Below are 14,369 nucleotides of genomic sequence, written 5' to 3'. Positions count from 1 at the left end.
TCACTGCTGTATTTACAACACTTGGTGCCCAGCAGACATTTGATGAATCTTCATTAGTTGACCTTACACAAGCTTTGATCTGCTTGACAGTCGTAGGTTCATAATACAAATCAGTGAGTTGACATTCTGGTTTATGCACTGGGCTCTGGGAGCTTGGTTAACAGTCTAAGAAATCAATCATCCACTAGATAATGACAGAATTACAATTCAGAGTTTACAAGGCTGACCACCTGTGAACTTTCATGACATCACTGTCCTTTCCCAAGGGCCCCATCCTGGCCACAAACCAGCTTCTCTCAACAGCTTTTTCACCTTGCTGTATTTCTCAAACCAAGGCAAGGCAAAAAAGGTTACATCTACATTTTTTGCATTTATTTGTATATGACAGAGTAATTTATTTTGGTGACTTTTATTGTTAAAACTTATTTTTGCTAACATAAGAGACGCTTAGATTGAACTCCATGCTCTCCAGTTTGTTATACTGCTTTTGTGCTTTAAATGTTGGTGGTCTATCCAGTGAAATCACGTATCCGGGTCAAGAAGATCTGATGGCAGATCCATGGTTCATCGTTCAGGGGCGCTGAGGCACCTTTGGCCAAGCATGGGGCTGGGGAGGGGTGGCAAGGACGAAGGGTCTGGGGGGCGGGGCTGGGAAACACATTCCCTATGCCTTCTGTCTTCACAGTCATTTGTCTTTCTGAATATTACTCACAAAATAATATTCCCATGTAATCAAGGTCATTTCAGTTACTTTATCTTGTAAGTTCCTTGTGAAAGCCTGATTCCTAGTCTTCATTTCAAATTGGTACGGAATTATAGCACAGACCAGGCCCAGACCTGGCACCTCTCCCTTCCTTGAGACTTTGTGAGTAGCCAGTGGATCTTAAACACACCTTCTCGACAACCCTCTAAGAGGGACGGCAATTAATTTTATCAGCTACAAGTTATCAACAAAAATTACCAACATGAACACAAGCCAGTATTTTTGGCTCTCCCTCTCCGGGGACGCTGCTGTCCCCAGAGGCCAGGAATGGAGAGAAGGTTTATTTCAAGTGGTAGGAAGCAGTTCAATTGCAGTGCTCATCAGTGGGCACGGTTTCATTTAGGCTTGTTTACAGTGAAAATCACCCCACCAGTCCCAAGCCTGCCTTGCTTCGTGTTCAGTGGGGAGATGCCAACGAAAGATCGGATGAAGATTCATGAGTTCAGCAAACTGGTAAATCTCGCTTCTCCTTCCACTGTGATGTTCAATCAGAGAAACAGGACCTCCTGATCTGAGGGGTCGAAATGATGAAACTCCATAAATCTGGCTCAATTTCACAGCCTGTGCTTTGCAAGACACCTTGATGATGTCACCTGTCCCCTGTGTGTAATGCTCAACTCATCATCTCTTCCATGTCCATCTTCTCGTTTCACTCTAAATGTGACTCTGAGATATGGGCAGAGCAGACTTTTCTTTGTTCACCCATCAGATGAGAAAAGCAAAGCCCAGAGCTTGTCCAAGGTCCCAGAGTCAGCTGCCAGCAAGTGTGGAACAAGAACCCAGGAACAATGAATGATTCCCTTCTGAATGTTACAGCCATTATGCCATTACTGCTTCCTGGTTTGGTGTCAGAGGGACTCGGTGACATAGGTCTTACTTTCATGCCCCACCCACGCAGGCCCCTGCCCCCTGACAGCTGGAGTAAGGAGGCTTTAGGAGGTGAAGGGTTAGCTGCATAGATGGTGTCCAGGAACAGCATTTTGGCTATGAAGGCTGTGAACAAGGCCCTGAGAAAACTGGCTCAGGGCAGGCACACAGGCACGTCACCATCATCGGAGAACCAGCAAGAATGCATTTGCCAGCTCATGACATCTAACCTGAGAAAGAGTTCCTTCAACTGAAAGATGAAAATACAAAATTAAAATGATGAGATGAAATGGCAGTAATTCTAACTAGGAAACAGAGCATGGGTTGAGCTATGGTGATGATGACCTCAGAGGTCTTTATATGGACGCACAAAACATGTAGGAATGATCATGGAATTTCAAGCCACGATGAGAACTACAGCCTTATGCGTATCGTGAAAACTTGGTGGGTTGAGAATCTCATCTTATGGTGACAGACGATGGAAATTTGAATCATTCAAAAGAAATACCTAGTGGAAGGGAAAGGGGAGTCGCGTGAAATGGTTAGAGAGTGCGGCCTTATCTGGAGATCCATAAACACGAAACAGACGGTGAAGAGCATGGAGGTAAAGCACAGGAGAGAGAAATCAAAGTTCAACCAGTGGGAGTACGCTTCTGATCAAAAAGACTACAGCAAACATTACTGGGAGAGACGTAGATCTCATGACTGGAGAACAGATTAGAAGAGAACACCAATTTCTTTATATAAGGCAGGCCTCTAAACCCCTAAGAAAGAGCCGATCTGTTGGAAGGAAAACAGATGTTGGCAAAATTACAAAAATGAAGATGACAAATGTTAGAAAACATTCCAACTCTAATCATTTCTGATTTCTCCCATGGCACATACCCAAAATAATCTGTAAAAGTGAGAAATGACTGGACACAGGCAATGTTCATGTTTTCCAAGGGGGGAGAAGGACAGATTCCAGAAACAATAGACCACTGGCAAGCAGTAAGAATCCTACCAGAGCATTTAGCAGGTGGTTTGCCATTTAGAATGGAAAGCAGTTATCTTCAGGAGGCAGCATGGGTCATTAAGAACAAGTTGAGGGGCGCCTGGGTGGCTCAATGGGTTAAGCCTCTGCCTTCGGCTCAGGTCATGATCTCAGGGTCCTGGGATCGAGCCCCGCATCGGGCTCTCTGCTCAGCAGGAAGCCTGCTTCCCCCTGACTCTCTGCCTCCTGCTCTGCCTACTTGTGATCTCTGTCAAATAAATCTTAAAAAAAAAAAAAAAAAAAAAAAAAAGAACAAGTCATGATACCGTGACTTTATTTCTCATGGTGACTGAACCGACAGAGGACAGGGATCCAAGGAAGTAGAAGACCTGTCATTAGTAAAATTCCCGACACTTTCTCATGATAATGGACAAAGTAGAAAGATGGGCTGGATGTTAGTAAAAAGAGCTAAATTTGAGCCTGTTGGACTTGCCCAGAGTGTTGACTGCTGTGTCCGTGTCAGGTTGGGCAATAGAGGAAAGTTCTCTAGTTGGCTTCTGAACTTAATCTTTGACTTAGTCTTGATCAATTTTCTATTAATAACTTGAGTACAAGCACAGAAGCAATAGTGCGCTGAAGCTACCTTGTGAGAGCTGATCGCTAAGTTTTCTAAAAACTTAGGAGGTTGCTGACATCATGTTGTTAGCTTGTAATTGTTCATGGTGGGTATTTCAACTACAAATTAGGGCCTTTCCTTTCTCTTCCCCGCAAGAACTGGTTGTTAAACATTTACTTCTGAACTACTGAATGGAAAATAGGTGTATTAGTTAAGACTCTTGACTAAAAATAAGATCCCTGGGGTTTCTGCTTGTTTGCTTAAACCAATTTCAAGAAACTGTCAAGTCCACATTAGATCTGGCTTCAGGCAGAGTTAGAAGCTGGACTCCTGGTGTCACAAGACTCAGCCTCTCTCCCTCTGTTGCAATCCTGCTCTTATGCTTTCCACCATGGTGGCTTTATCCAGTAGTAACGCAAGGTTCTTCTATCAGTATGGCAACCCCAGTGGAAAGAGAGACCCTCTTTAAGACCTTGAGCAACAGATCCAGTCACTTTGGCAAGGGGAACAGAACGCGCTGATTGCTTAGTTGGGTTACGCTCTCATCTCTGAGTATGGAGACTAAGAATGGGGAAGTGGCTGGCTGGCCCAAGGAAGATCATGATGATGCTACCAGCAGAAAGGGAGATGGGTGCTAGGCATTCCAGACACATGTGTTTACCAAGTACATTTACTTCATCTATGAAAAGGCAGAGAAATTTTAATTAAAGCTAAAAATGTGTAATTGCAGGATGATTGAATTAATGGACTAGAATGTCATATCAGGAAATACAAGAGCTATGCTATAAATGATTAACCACTCAGAGTATTGTATTCAGTACTTGGCACTGCATTTTACAAGAGACAGGAAATATCTACAGGAAGGCTGATGAGGTTGTCCTAAAACCGTCTATGTAGAAGAACATACAAAAAATAGTTGAAGAAACCGGAGAATGTTTGCTTTGGGGGAAAAAAAAAAAGATGACATTTTAGCACACAGGATATCAGTCTTTAAATATTTGAAGGCCTCCTCTAACAATGTCCTCTGTGTGACTGTAGAGAGTAGAGTCCGGGGAGCAGGGGGCAGACCTGGCTCAACATAAGAAACTACTATCTAACCATAACGCTGTCCAACAAGGAACGGATCAACCCTTAAATCAGGCAGCTCTTTGTTACCAGAAATGCGCAAACAGGATTCAGATGACCCAACTTCTGGAAAGCTATGGAAGAATTGCCTTGGGACACTGCACAGAATAGTGTTCTACATGGAAGTTGGGTTCTCGAATCAGGGGTTAAGGCAAAAAGAACATCTAGCCACAATCTCCTTGAAAATTCCCTATAGTGCATGTTAACATAGATCAGGGGTTGGTGCATGTGACACACATGTATAAATACATGAATTTACTGACACACAATATAATGAAGGGTACAATCATTTAAACACCAGCATCGCAACACTTTGTGAAAGAAGTGGTGACCAAATAAAGTAATTCTCCCATTTCACATCCACTTTGGGACACATGCTGATGGATGGCAATAGTGGGGACATGGTCAACAGTGCACCCCACTCTTCCCTCCCTCTAAATCTCATTTGGTTGACTCAGTCCATTGTCTAATAAAAAGTCTGACCAGCCATCATTCCTAGTTCCTAGGAGAAAATCAAAATCTTGGAATTTCCCAAATAACAGAGTGTTTTTGTTTTTCATGAGCCTCTTGGATCACACATGAGTTTAGGCTAAGAGATGCAATGAGCCAGGATGGGGCCAGTCACCAGTAAGACAGGTGATTAGAGGGTTGGGGCTTTGAGCCACCCCAACACCCAGGGAGGGAAGGCAGACTGAGATCAAGTCACATGCCCAATAACCCCACACATCTTGCTTACATAAGAAAATCCCAATAAGAGCTCTAGGCATCTAGAAATAGGACTCCTGATTGGTGAACATGCAGATGGATAGATGATGGTGTGCCCTGATTTCACTGGGAAAGGGCAAGGAAGCTCTGCGTTCAGGCCCTCTCAAGCCTTGCCCTATGCAACTCTTCATTTGGCTAGTCCTAAGGTCTATTCTTTGTAATAAAACTGTAGTCATGAGACCAGTGCTTTCCCGAGTTTGTGCACCATTCCTGTGAACTGTCAAACCTGAGGGTGCTGTGGGAACCTCTGAATTTGTGGCCAGTTGTTAGAAACGCAGTGGTCTACAGACTCCCCACATGTGGCTGGCATCTGAAGAAAGGGCACTCTTGTTGGGGACCATGCCCTTGAACCCATGGAGCCCAACTCTAACTGGGTGATTAGCCTCAAAGTTGTACACCAGTTGGTGTCAGAGCAATCACAGGATAGGACTACAGTACCTCCAGTCTTTTAATTCCCAAAAATACTGCTTCAAAGTGGACAGCAAGTGAAATTAATACTTTGACTTTTGCCCACAGAAAAGCTATTAGATGATGGTCTTTTACTATCTCACTTTATGAAATTTACATTTAAAAGATGCAAGAAGACGGTCACCTAGGAGTCTGTAACTCCTGCCATCTCACGTTACCATAAAGCGGCTAAGGTCTAGTGATGGAACAGATGGTCTACAGTGGGGTCTGGCCAGTTAGAGCAAGAAGGCAGAGTCCCGGTTTCCAAATCAAAATAGGACCAGGGAGACACTAACACCATATTCACAAGGTAGGCATACCGATGGCCCGATGACTTCAAGTTTGGCAAGGTTGTTCCTTTCCCTTTTTCTTTCAGAAAAATGTGAAATCAAACCTATCCACTGCCCATTTCACAGAAATGGAAGGGGAGGGGCAATCCACTCCCAGCTCTTTCAGGACCTCGAGGACAATGCGTTCTTTCCCAGGTCCTGCCAGTCAGAGGCTAACAGCAGCAGTATTCATCCCAAACACATCTATTCAAACCCCCTGGGGCACCCAGAGATGTTGCCCTGCGCCCCTGGCACTGAGGGGCAGGGAATGAATTCCCACAGAGCACTGGGACCGAGGGGACAAGTGACAGGGGTACTGCCTCAACTGAGCCTAAGGAAGGACTTTCCGAGTGGAGGGGGCTCCTCCGGAGACTGAGAATGAGCCCGTTGTGAGCAGCTTGCTCCAAGCCGAGGGTCACGGCCATATCACAAGGACAAGCCGGCGAGGAGATGTGCGCACCTGAAATGGGGCAAGGACACCAAACCAGCAAGAGAACCCTGGCAGCTCGGCTGGTGCCTGGTGCTACCTGGACTGTCTGTACACAGTAAAACTGGCGAGAACAATCCCAGGCAAGGAAACCTTTCAGCTGTATCCTTAGCACAGCAATTTCTCAGCAATAAATCCCTGTAGAGCACCTCCTGCATGGTGTTATTTAGGGCGGTTAAGGGAGATTTTGGAATTACTTCAATGCCATTTAAATTCATTATCTGATGCTAATTAAAATGATTTGTTTTGCTGTCACCAAGGAAAATCTTGTTAGGGAAACTGATGAGCTGCCGTAAGCTCTGTCACCGAGCCGGGAGCAGATGCGTACTTACAGCTCCAGACGTCCTGCGTCATGGACAATAACAGGTTAGGAACAATCACCCTGGCGGCGCACGCAGCCTTGGGCAGGTCCTGAGGGCCAACCAAGCCTCTGAAAAGCCCTCCACTGGGTAGCAGGAGACCTGCCTCTGACCCTCTGTGTCACTTGGGGGCAGTCACCTCACCTTTCTGGATTAGTTTAGAGCCGTGGTTTCCAACATGACAATCACTAAGGGAACTTTCCAATGATCCAGATACCCAGGCTCCACCACAGACCCAAGAAATCAGATTCCAGGGAGACTGGGCCAGGCAGCAGGATTTTTAAGCTCCTCGGTGATTTCAATGTGTGGGTGAGGTTGATTACCACTGCATCTGGCAGTCGCTCAGGACCCTTACAGGCCTGTGTCTGTGTCTCTCTCTCCCCCCATCTCCAGACTGATTGAGTGACAGGACATTGTTGGCTTAACTCATCACTCTCTTGCAGACCCTGGTTAAAATGAATCTGACTCAACTGAATTCCACAGGAGTATCAGGGAGAAGGTACCTGTTGTTAAATCATTGTCCCGTTCTTCAAGTTGTTTTGGTATATGCCTAGCACATACTAGGTTCTCAGGACTCATTTGATGAATGCACAGCTCAGAAGCTACAAATTCAATCTGCAATTCACCCCATGTCTCTGTTTCACTTTGAGGAGAATTTTAATCAGTTCGCTGCTCTTTATAACTTAGAGCAAGGAGAGTTAGCTACTGAAGTTAATGTATTAGACACCTCTTTAACAGAATACCCCAAAATAGGAGTGGTTCAAACAACAAAGGGTGTGTTTCCCTAACACATAAAACCCTGGCTTTCAAAACAAGGTCCTGGGACCACCATAATCCACATCACCTGGAAATTTGCTAAAAATGAAGGCTCTTAGACTCCAAAGCATGCCTACGGAATTGGAAATTCTGGGAGTGGGGCCCAGAAATCTCTCTTTAACAAGTCATACCGGTGACTTGTGAACTCTGCCTTGATAAAACAACCTGAGAGTTGGCAGTCCAAGGCTAAAATAGCGACTCCATGAAGTCGTCAGGGACCCAAGTTCCTTTCTGCTCCCGTTCCTCCATCCCAAAAATAAAAACCTTGTCCACATGATTCAACATGGCTGCTGGAGTTCCAGCCATCACATCCAAGCTCGAAAAGAGTAGGATGGGGAAAAGACCAAAGAAGGGTAATCATGTTTCCCAAGGCTTTCCCTCCCTGGCAAAAAACTTTACTGTGATGAAGGGTTGAAATGTGAATTGGGCACAGACCCTCTACCTAAAAATTGGGGCTGTGTTTCTGAGAGACTGATTGGGGGAAACTAGCTGCTTCTGCTTTAATAATCACTCAACAATGTAATAAGAAAAACCAAAACTTAGGAGTGCTTCCTATAGGTCCAGGCGCTGCAGTTCCACAAGGAATGGTCTTTTTGTTGATGCAGAAGCTAGAGCTCGAAGAAGTGGGCTCATGTGCCCTGACATCACGCAACTAGGAAGTGGTGGAGAATCCCAACGGAGGCCGTTTATCTGCAGAGCGTGTGTTCTTAGCCTCAGAGCTGTGCTGCTCTGATAAAAGTGTTGGTGGAGAAGATGAAAGCCAAGTCGTAACTGTTATTTCACATCCATTCCTCATTAGCAGGAATAACACAGCGCTGGTGTTGCCAGTTTTTAATGAGGTTGAGCTTGCAGAGCCACCCTCACCCCGCTGCAAATGGCTGCTTTGTTCTTCTGAAGACCGAATGTGCAGTTCACTAGGACAAGTCTGCAGTGGCATCTGCTCATTAAGAAGCTGAAGCCTTATGTGAAGGAGGACCCAGGGTTTGTGGGGCCCAAAGCCTGTAAAATTGAGGATTTCCCTCTGAAGATTCGGAATACAAAGTTAGATAGCAAGCTCCAGACTGTCCAACCATCAGGGGACTCTGATGCTCCAGCCCCCACTGGCCCCACAGGTCCCTTTGGGCGCCACAGGCTGAGCGCATGGGGCAGGGACACGGCCACGGGGCGGCAAGCAGGCACTTCATTTCGAAGAGCCATTGGAGAGGATTTACACCGGTGGTTTCCCAACTTATTATTTTTAAGATTTATTATTTCTTTTAGGGAGAGTGTGTGAGTATGAGGGAGCGCATGAGGGTGGGGGTGGGGACGTGGAGGGAGAGAGGAAGATTCTTCAAGCAGACTCCCCGCTCAGTGCAGGGCCCGACTCGGGGCTCAATCCCAGTGCACCGAGATCATGACCTGAGCCAAAAATCAAGAGTCAGGTGCTTAACCGACTGAGCCACCCAGGCGCCCCACATTGTTTTGGGACAGCTAAACCCTGTTACCAAAGGAAATCTTGCTCCAGATTTGTACACATTAAAGAGATGTAAGTGGGGTTGCCCCAACTGGAGTCTAGGCAGTTGGGCAGGAACCCCCCATCTGCTCTGCCCCCACTTCCCACCACATTCTAGCTCTCAAGGCATCTCAGGGCACCTGGAGTCTCCAAGGATCCGACCAGAAAACGTCTGTTTGGAGCCCCTCTTCCTCCTGAAGGCAGAGCTAAGATCCAGAAGGTTTCAATGGCACAGTCTGGGTCACACACCTGGTTTCTGGCAAGTTGGGTACTAGAATTCATACCTGTCCACAGATGTTGTCATTCTACCATGATAGTCCTTTGAGTCCTAGGCCAGCCCTCAAACTATCGTGTAGTGAGCGCTCTCACACCTTATCCCAAAGGCAGGATTTATTGTACTTTAGAATCAAAGGGGTTGCCTGCTTCTATGACGACTCAGAATGTCCCCCACCCTGTGCGGTCCTGGTGGAGGAGGGCCGGGTCCTTCCGCGGAAGCTCCTAGAGACTGTTCCCCTGGACCTACTGGTCCCCCACCCCTGCCCCGCACACCCAGGGGAAGGCAAGAGGCAGGGGATGGCACCAGTGGGCAGTTTGACCAGTGAGAGGGAAAAAGCAGGAAGCCCCCGGGTCGCAGGAACACGAACTGATATTTATAAATCGAGCATAGACAGAAGCTATCACACCACCACGGAAAAAGAAAAGATTCAAGGACATCTTGCATGTAGGCCCCACAGATGCTTTGTCTTTTTTATTGCGGACGGACTTAAATACAGCTGCACACACCTCTTCATTTGCTGGGATTTCCAGTCCTGCTGACCCCGCTTCCAGTCTGGGCAGGGCCTTGAGAAACTTAAACTTCTCCTGAGACCTTTCCCGTGGAGGAGCTTGTTCCCACAGAGAACCGCGCTGCAGCCTTCCCCACTGCGGGCTCACAGTCAACTCTGCCATCACGCGGTACCTTTTCTTCCACAGGTTCTCTGGGCTCAAACACTTCTCACGTGAATTCTGTGGGGGTCGGGCCGCCCAACTCGGGTGTTCTCATCAGCAGGGGAAAGTCTCAGCAGGCCCGGCTCTTCTCAACTATCCTGTCTCCCTTACAACGCTCAGCTGGTGTAAACTCTTAATCGTCTTCTGCAACCACGACTGTGGATCTCTGAAGCGCTCTTTAAAACAAACCACACTCACAACGGCACCCGAATCGAACAGAGTTCCGGAGAAGAGCTGTGTGTGACCGCGGTGGACAACAAAACGGGTGAGCGGCAGTGCAGGTATCCCGCGCTTTTCCCAAGTTCACGCTACACCACTTCGTTTTTCTGAAGGATCTAGATCAGCACCTGCTTTTGCTCACGGAGAGAAACATGAGAGGGATTTTCACCTTTAAGGAGGGGGAAAAAAATGGGAAGGCGAAAAGCTCGACGTGTTCAGTGTCTGTTTTGCACTGACGGAGCCTCTATGGGAGCAGCCAGCCCCTGAGCAGGGACCGTGGCCCTGCCAAGCCCCGTCCCCAGGAGCGACAGCCAGCCCATCTCAGGGGCAGGCCACCCTAGCTTTATGCTGCGTCCGGGAGCCGGTGTGCTTATCTGGATCTACTCTGTGCATCCATCAGCAAGAAAGGGCCTAGGGTAGCAGAGAAGCCCAAGAGAGGCTATTTGAGATCTGGGAACACTGAAAAAAATTTCCATATACATTAAGGCTAATGGCTTTCTCCGTTTTACCCCACTTCAGCTTACAGAAGGACTGACTGCCTCACTTCTGGAGAGCGGGGGAGACCTGCAGAGCCCGCTTCCCCTATCTGGAAACAAACATCAACTGGCTGATACCTTTTAGAAAGAGTCAATCAGTCTCGGAGGGTTTTAGGCATTAAAAGGGTGCGAATAACAGATAATGACACCTACAGTGCCGTATGGGAAAGAGAAGCTAGTTTGGGATGTCAGAAGCATTTTCCAAACGGTACAAACACCGACTCTCCTACAAAAGCAAGGTGGTAAAGCTCGAGAGAGAGCGACGGGGCTCAGGACATACACAGTGAACCTGAAAGCGGAAGGAACCGGAGAACCTACAGGTACAAGAGGGCTCAGTGATCTCCCCCTGAAGCCAGTCCTAAGACCCTCCGGTGAGAGGTGCCCTCCGACATCTGAAGGGAAAGGAGCGACCTTCCCTCCCAAGCAGAGGGACAGCAAGAGAAATCTGGCGGAGCAGGCTTCGCCTTCCCCCCAGCTCACTATGCTGTCCCGTTTGTTCTCGTCTACTTTCCTAGGACTCTCCTCTCATCGAGCCGAGCATACAAATGCTCCGCTTTAACTGCTTCTTTCAGTCCTCATTCGCTCCTGAAGGCTCCTATGTCATGCAGAACTTAAGGAAATTTGTGTGCTTTTCTCCGGTTAATCGGTCTTTTTCTACAGGAGCTCCAGCATAGAAGGGTAACTTAAAAGAACTCAGAAGGCTAAAGGAAAAAATTTTCCCCCTCTAACACAAAAACACATATACACACATACATACTCAGTGAACGACCAGTGGAATAAGTTGGCACAGTTAGTCAATACTGATGGCCATAAAACTCATCTCTTGAGTGGTCTCCATTTTGGACAGAAATTGTTTGCAGCATGTTGATTTCGACTTTTTATGACCCAACTTTCCAGAAACTGAGCTGTAGTCAAATAGTATGTCAAACACAGTTACATCTCCCTGAAAAAGTCAAAACCTCCTGTGGTTTTGTAGAGAATGCTCTCGTAGGTCTTTAAATGTGGCAAATCTTTTTGTGCTATTTCTAGGCTTTTGATAATTACACGTAATGTAGTTTTTGGCTCTGTGTACTGCAGTCACAAGACTAGGCAAGAAATGTCTCATCAGGGGAATCCTAACCTCATACCTGCACCTTCAACACGCAGAATCTCACACGCTTCTGACCGCGGGCCCCTGAGATTCTCCACTATCTTTCTTCTTACACGTAAGCAAACAATGGTTCATAAAGATTGTGACTTACCCAAGTTCTTGGTCAGAGCTGAAACCCAGCCTCAACGCCTGCTCTTCTGAAACCAAACCCCAAGCCTGTTCCTCTGTGGCACTGCCCTCCACAACCCCTCCCACTGGTAGAGGGTCTTGTTTTAAAGTCTTTGTGAACTGAGGGAACAGGAGGCAGGTGGCCTGTGTTATGGATGAGACACTGAGAACCGAGATCACCTGCTCTCAAATGGCCGCACCCGAACAGGGCCCAGGTGATCTACACAACCTCCTCGAGTCAGCCACGCTGTCTCCTGGCATGGACCTACACTCCAACTCTGGATGCCAAGACTACTAGACAAGTTGAAATCCCCGTCTCTGCTCTACTACCCAAGCCTAGTGGCCTTGCTGTGTGACCTCGGATTACTCCTTCCCCAAGCAAACTCTCTTTCCAACCTGTCTAGCTCTTAGCCTCCTCCCGGGGCAGGCTGATAGACTGGAAGGCGTGGGTCACTGCCACAGCTAAAGCTGCTGCTCCAACCACGGTGATTTGCATTTTAAAAGGAGCTGATTTGAACTCTGCTTTCTTACCCTCTGCCTAACTGGTGGGCCTAAGAGATGACTGAGGGCCCTGCAGACTCTCTCACCCCAGGCACTAGCTATAAATTGGAAAATGGCTTACACCTTTGACTGCTTTCCCTTTTTTGTTTTTGCTTTTTTAAGATTTAATTTGAGAGAGAGCGAGCAGGCATGAGCAGGGGGAAGGGCAGAGGGAGAAGCAGGCTCCCTGCCGAGCAAGGAGCCTGCACAGGGCTCCATCCCAGCACCCTGGGATCTCGAGCCAAGCCAAAGGCAGATGCTTAGCCCACTGAGCCAGCCAGGTGCCCCCCTCTGACTACTTTTCTACTGTACATCGCTGTTTTAAATTATAAAATATGAACCTAAAAACGGTAATGAATTCATGGAAGTTCCTATGTGATTTCTTAGCCAATATATAAGTCAAAAGTACAAGTATTACTCTGCATTTTGAGGCCAAGGGTTGCTGAAATGTTTAATGTTGAAAATGTCAAACATGGGAACTTTGATTTCCAGAGTCCTCACAGGGGCTTTTCCAGCAATCCCCAAACACCATGATCCCACCTGCCCCGTGCGGAAGCCTGACCCTGAGTGGGCCCAGCCGTAGGTCCTTCACCAAATATAAGCTCATTTTCAGGACTTAACTACCAGTTTCAAGTTCCTGTATTTAAACAACATCGATCCTACTTCCCAACCTCCCAGCCCCTCGTAACCACCATTCTACTTGTTTTTACAAGGGTGGCTGTTGCTGATTTCACGTGATAGGGTAACAGTATTTCTTTGCTGACATTATGTTATTTGGTATTAATGCCTTACAAGACCCGTTCACATTGTTGTAAATGGCAGGATTTTCTTCTCTCCGGTGGTGGAATGATATTCCAATGTGTGTATGTATACATACGTATGCATAAGATACTGTGTGTGTATTTATGTATGTATCTTTATATATTGGACACTTAGCTGGTTTCTGTGTCTTGGCTAATGCAAATACAGCTGCAACGAGCTAAAAATACGGTGCGGTGATATGGGCAACGGTACAGTATTATGAGCATCCAATGTGCTAACAGACGAGATACTGCTCACCACAAAAAAGTAACTGAAAGAGGGCTTAGCTAGTGCTACAGTGGCATACACACTGCAACATACACATCTGTCAGCTGACATGTATATACACTTTAAACTTATACAACACTACATGTCAATTTAAAATTTTTTACATGTTTTAAGGCAAAAGAAAAAAAAAAGCCCACATGCATAAGCTCATTTAATGCTCACAGTGACCCACGACGCGTGCATCATCTTTCTCGGAAATGAAGCAGCTGAATGTGCCCGCTACGGCTCTCTCCTAAGGACGCCGGCGGAGAGACAGGCTTCAAACCGCAGTGTGATTCTGGCCGGGTGCCCCTGCCCCTATGCCATCCCGCCTCTCATTTTACTGGATTTTCATTTCCAAAAGGGGTGTGCTTTGTGTGCAAACATGGAGCGGAAGACACCTCATCCTAACTCTGTTCACCTGTAGGAGTCCAGCAATCAACACAAATTTGGAAGGAAGTGAAAAGCTACTAGAGAAGCGAAGCAGGGGCACCTGCGTGGCTCAATGGGTTAAGTGTCTGCCTTCAGCTCAGGTCACGATCTCGGGGTCCTGGGATTGAGCCCCACGTGCGCTCTGCGCTCAGCTCCTCCCCACCCCTCGTGCTCACTAACAGATAAATAAAATCTTAATTAAAAAAAAATAGGAGAGGGGGCACCTGGGTGGCTCAGTGGGTTAAAGCCTCTGCCTTCAGCTCAGGTCATGACCTCAGGGTCCTAGGATT

Source organism: Lontra canadensis, unplaced genomic scaffold, assembly GCF_010015895.1.
Source record: "Lontra canadensis isolate GAN:19392208 unplaced genomic scaffold, GSC_riverotter_1.0 scaffold31, whole genome shotgun sequence".
Classification (NCBI taxonomy): Eukaryota; Metazoa; Chordata; class Mammalia; order Carnivora; family Mustelidae; genus Lontra; species Lontra canadensis.
Note: the sequence above shows the minus strand (reverse complement) of the source record.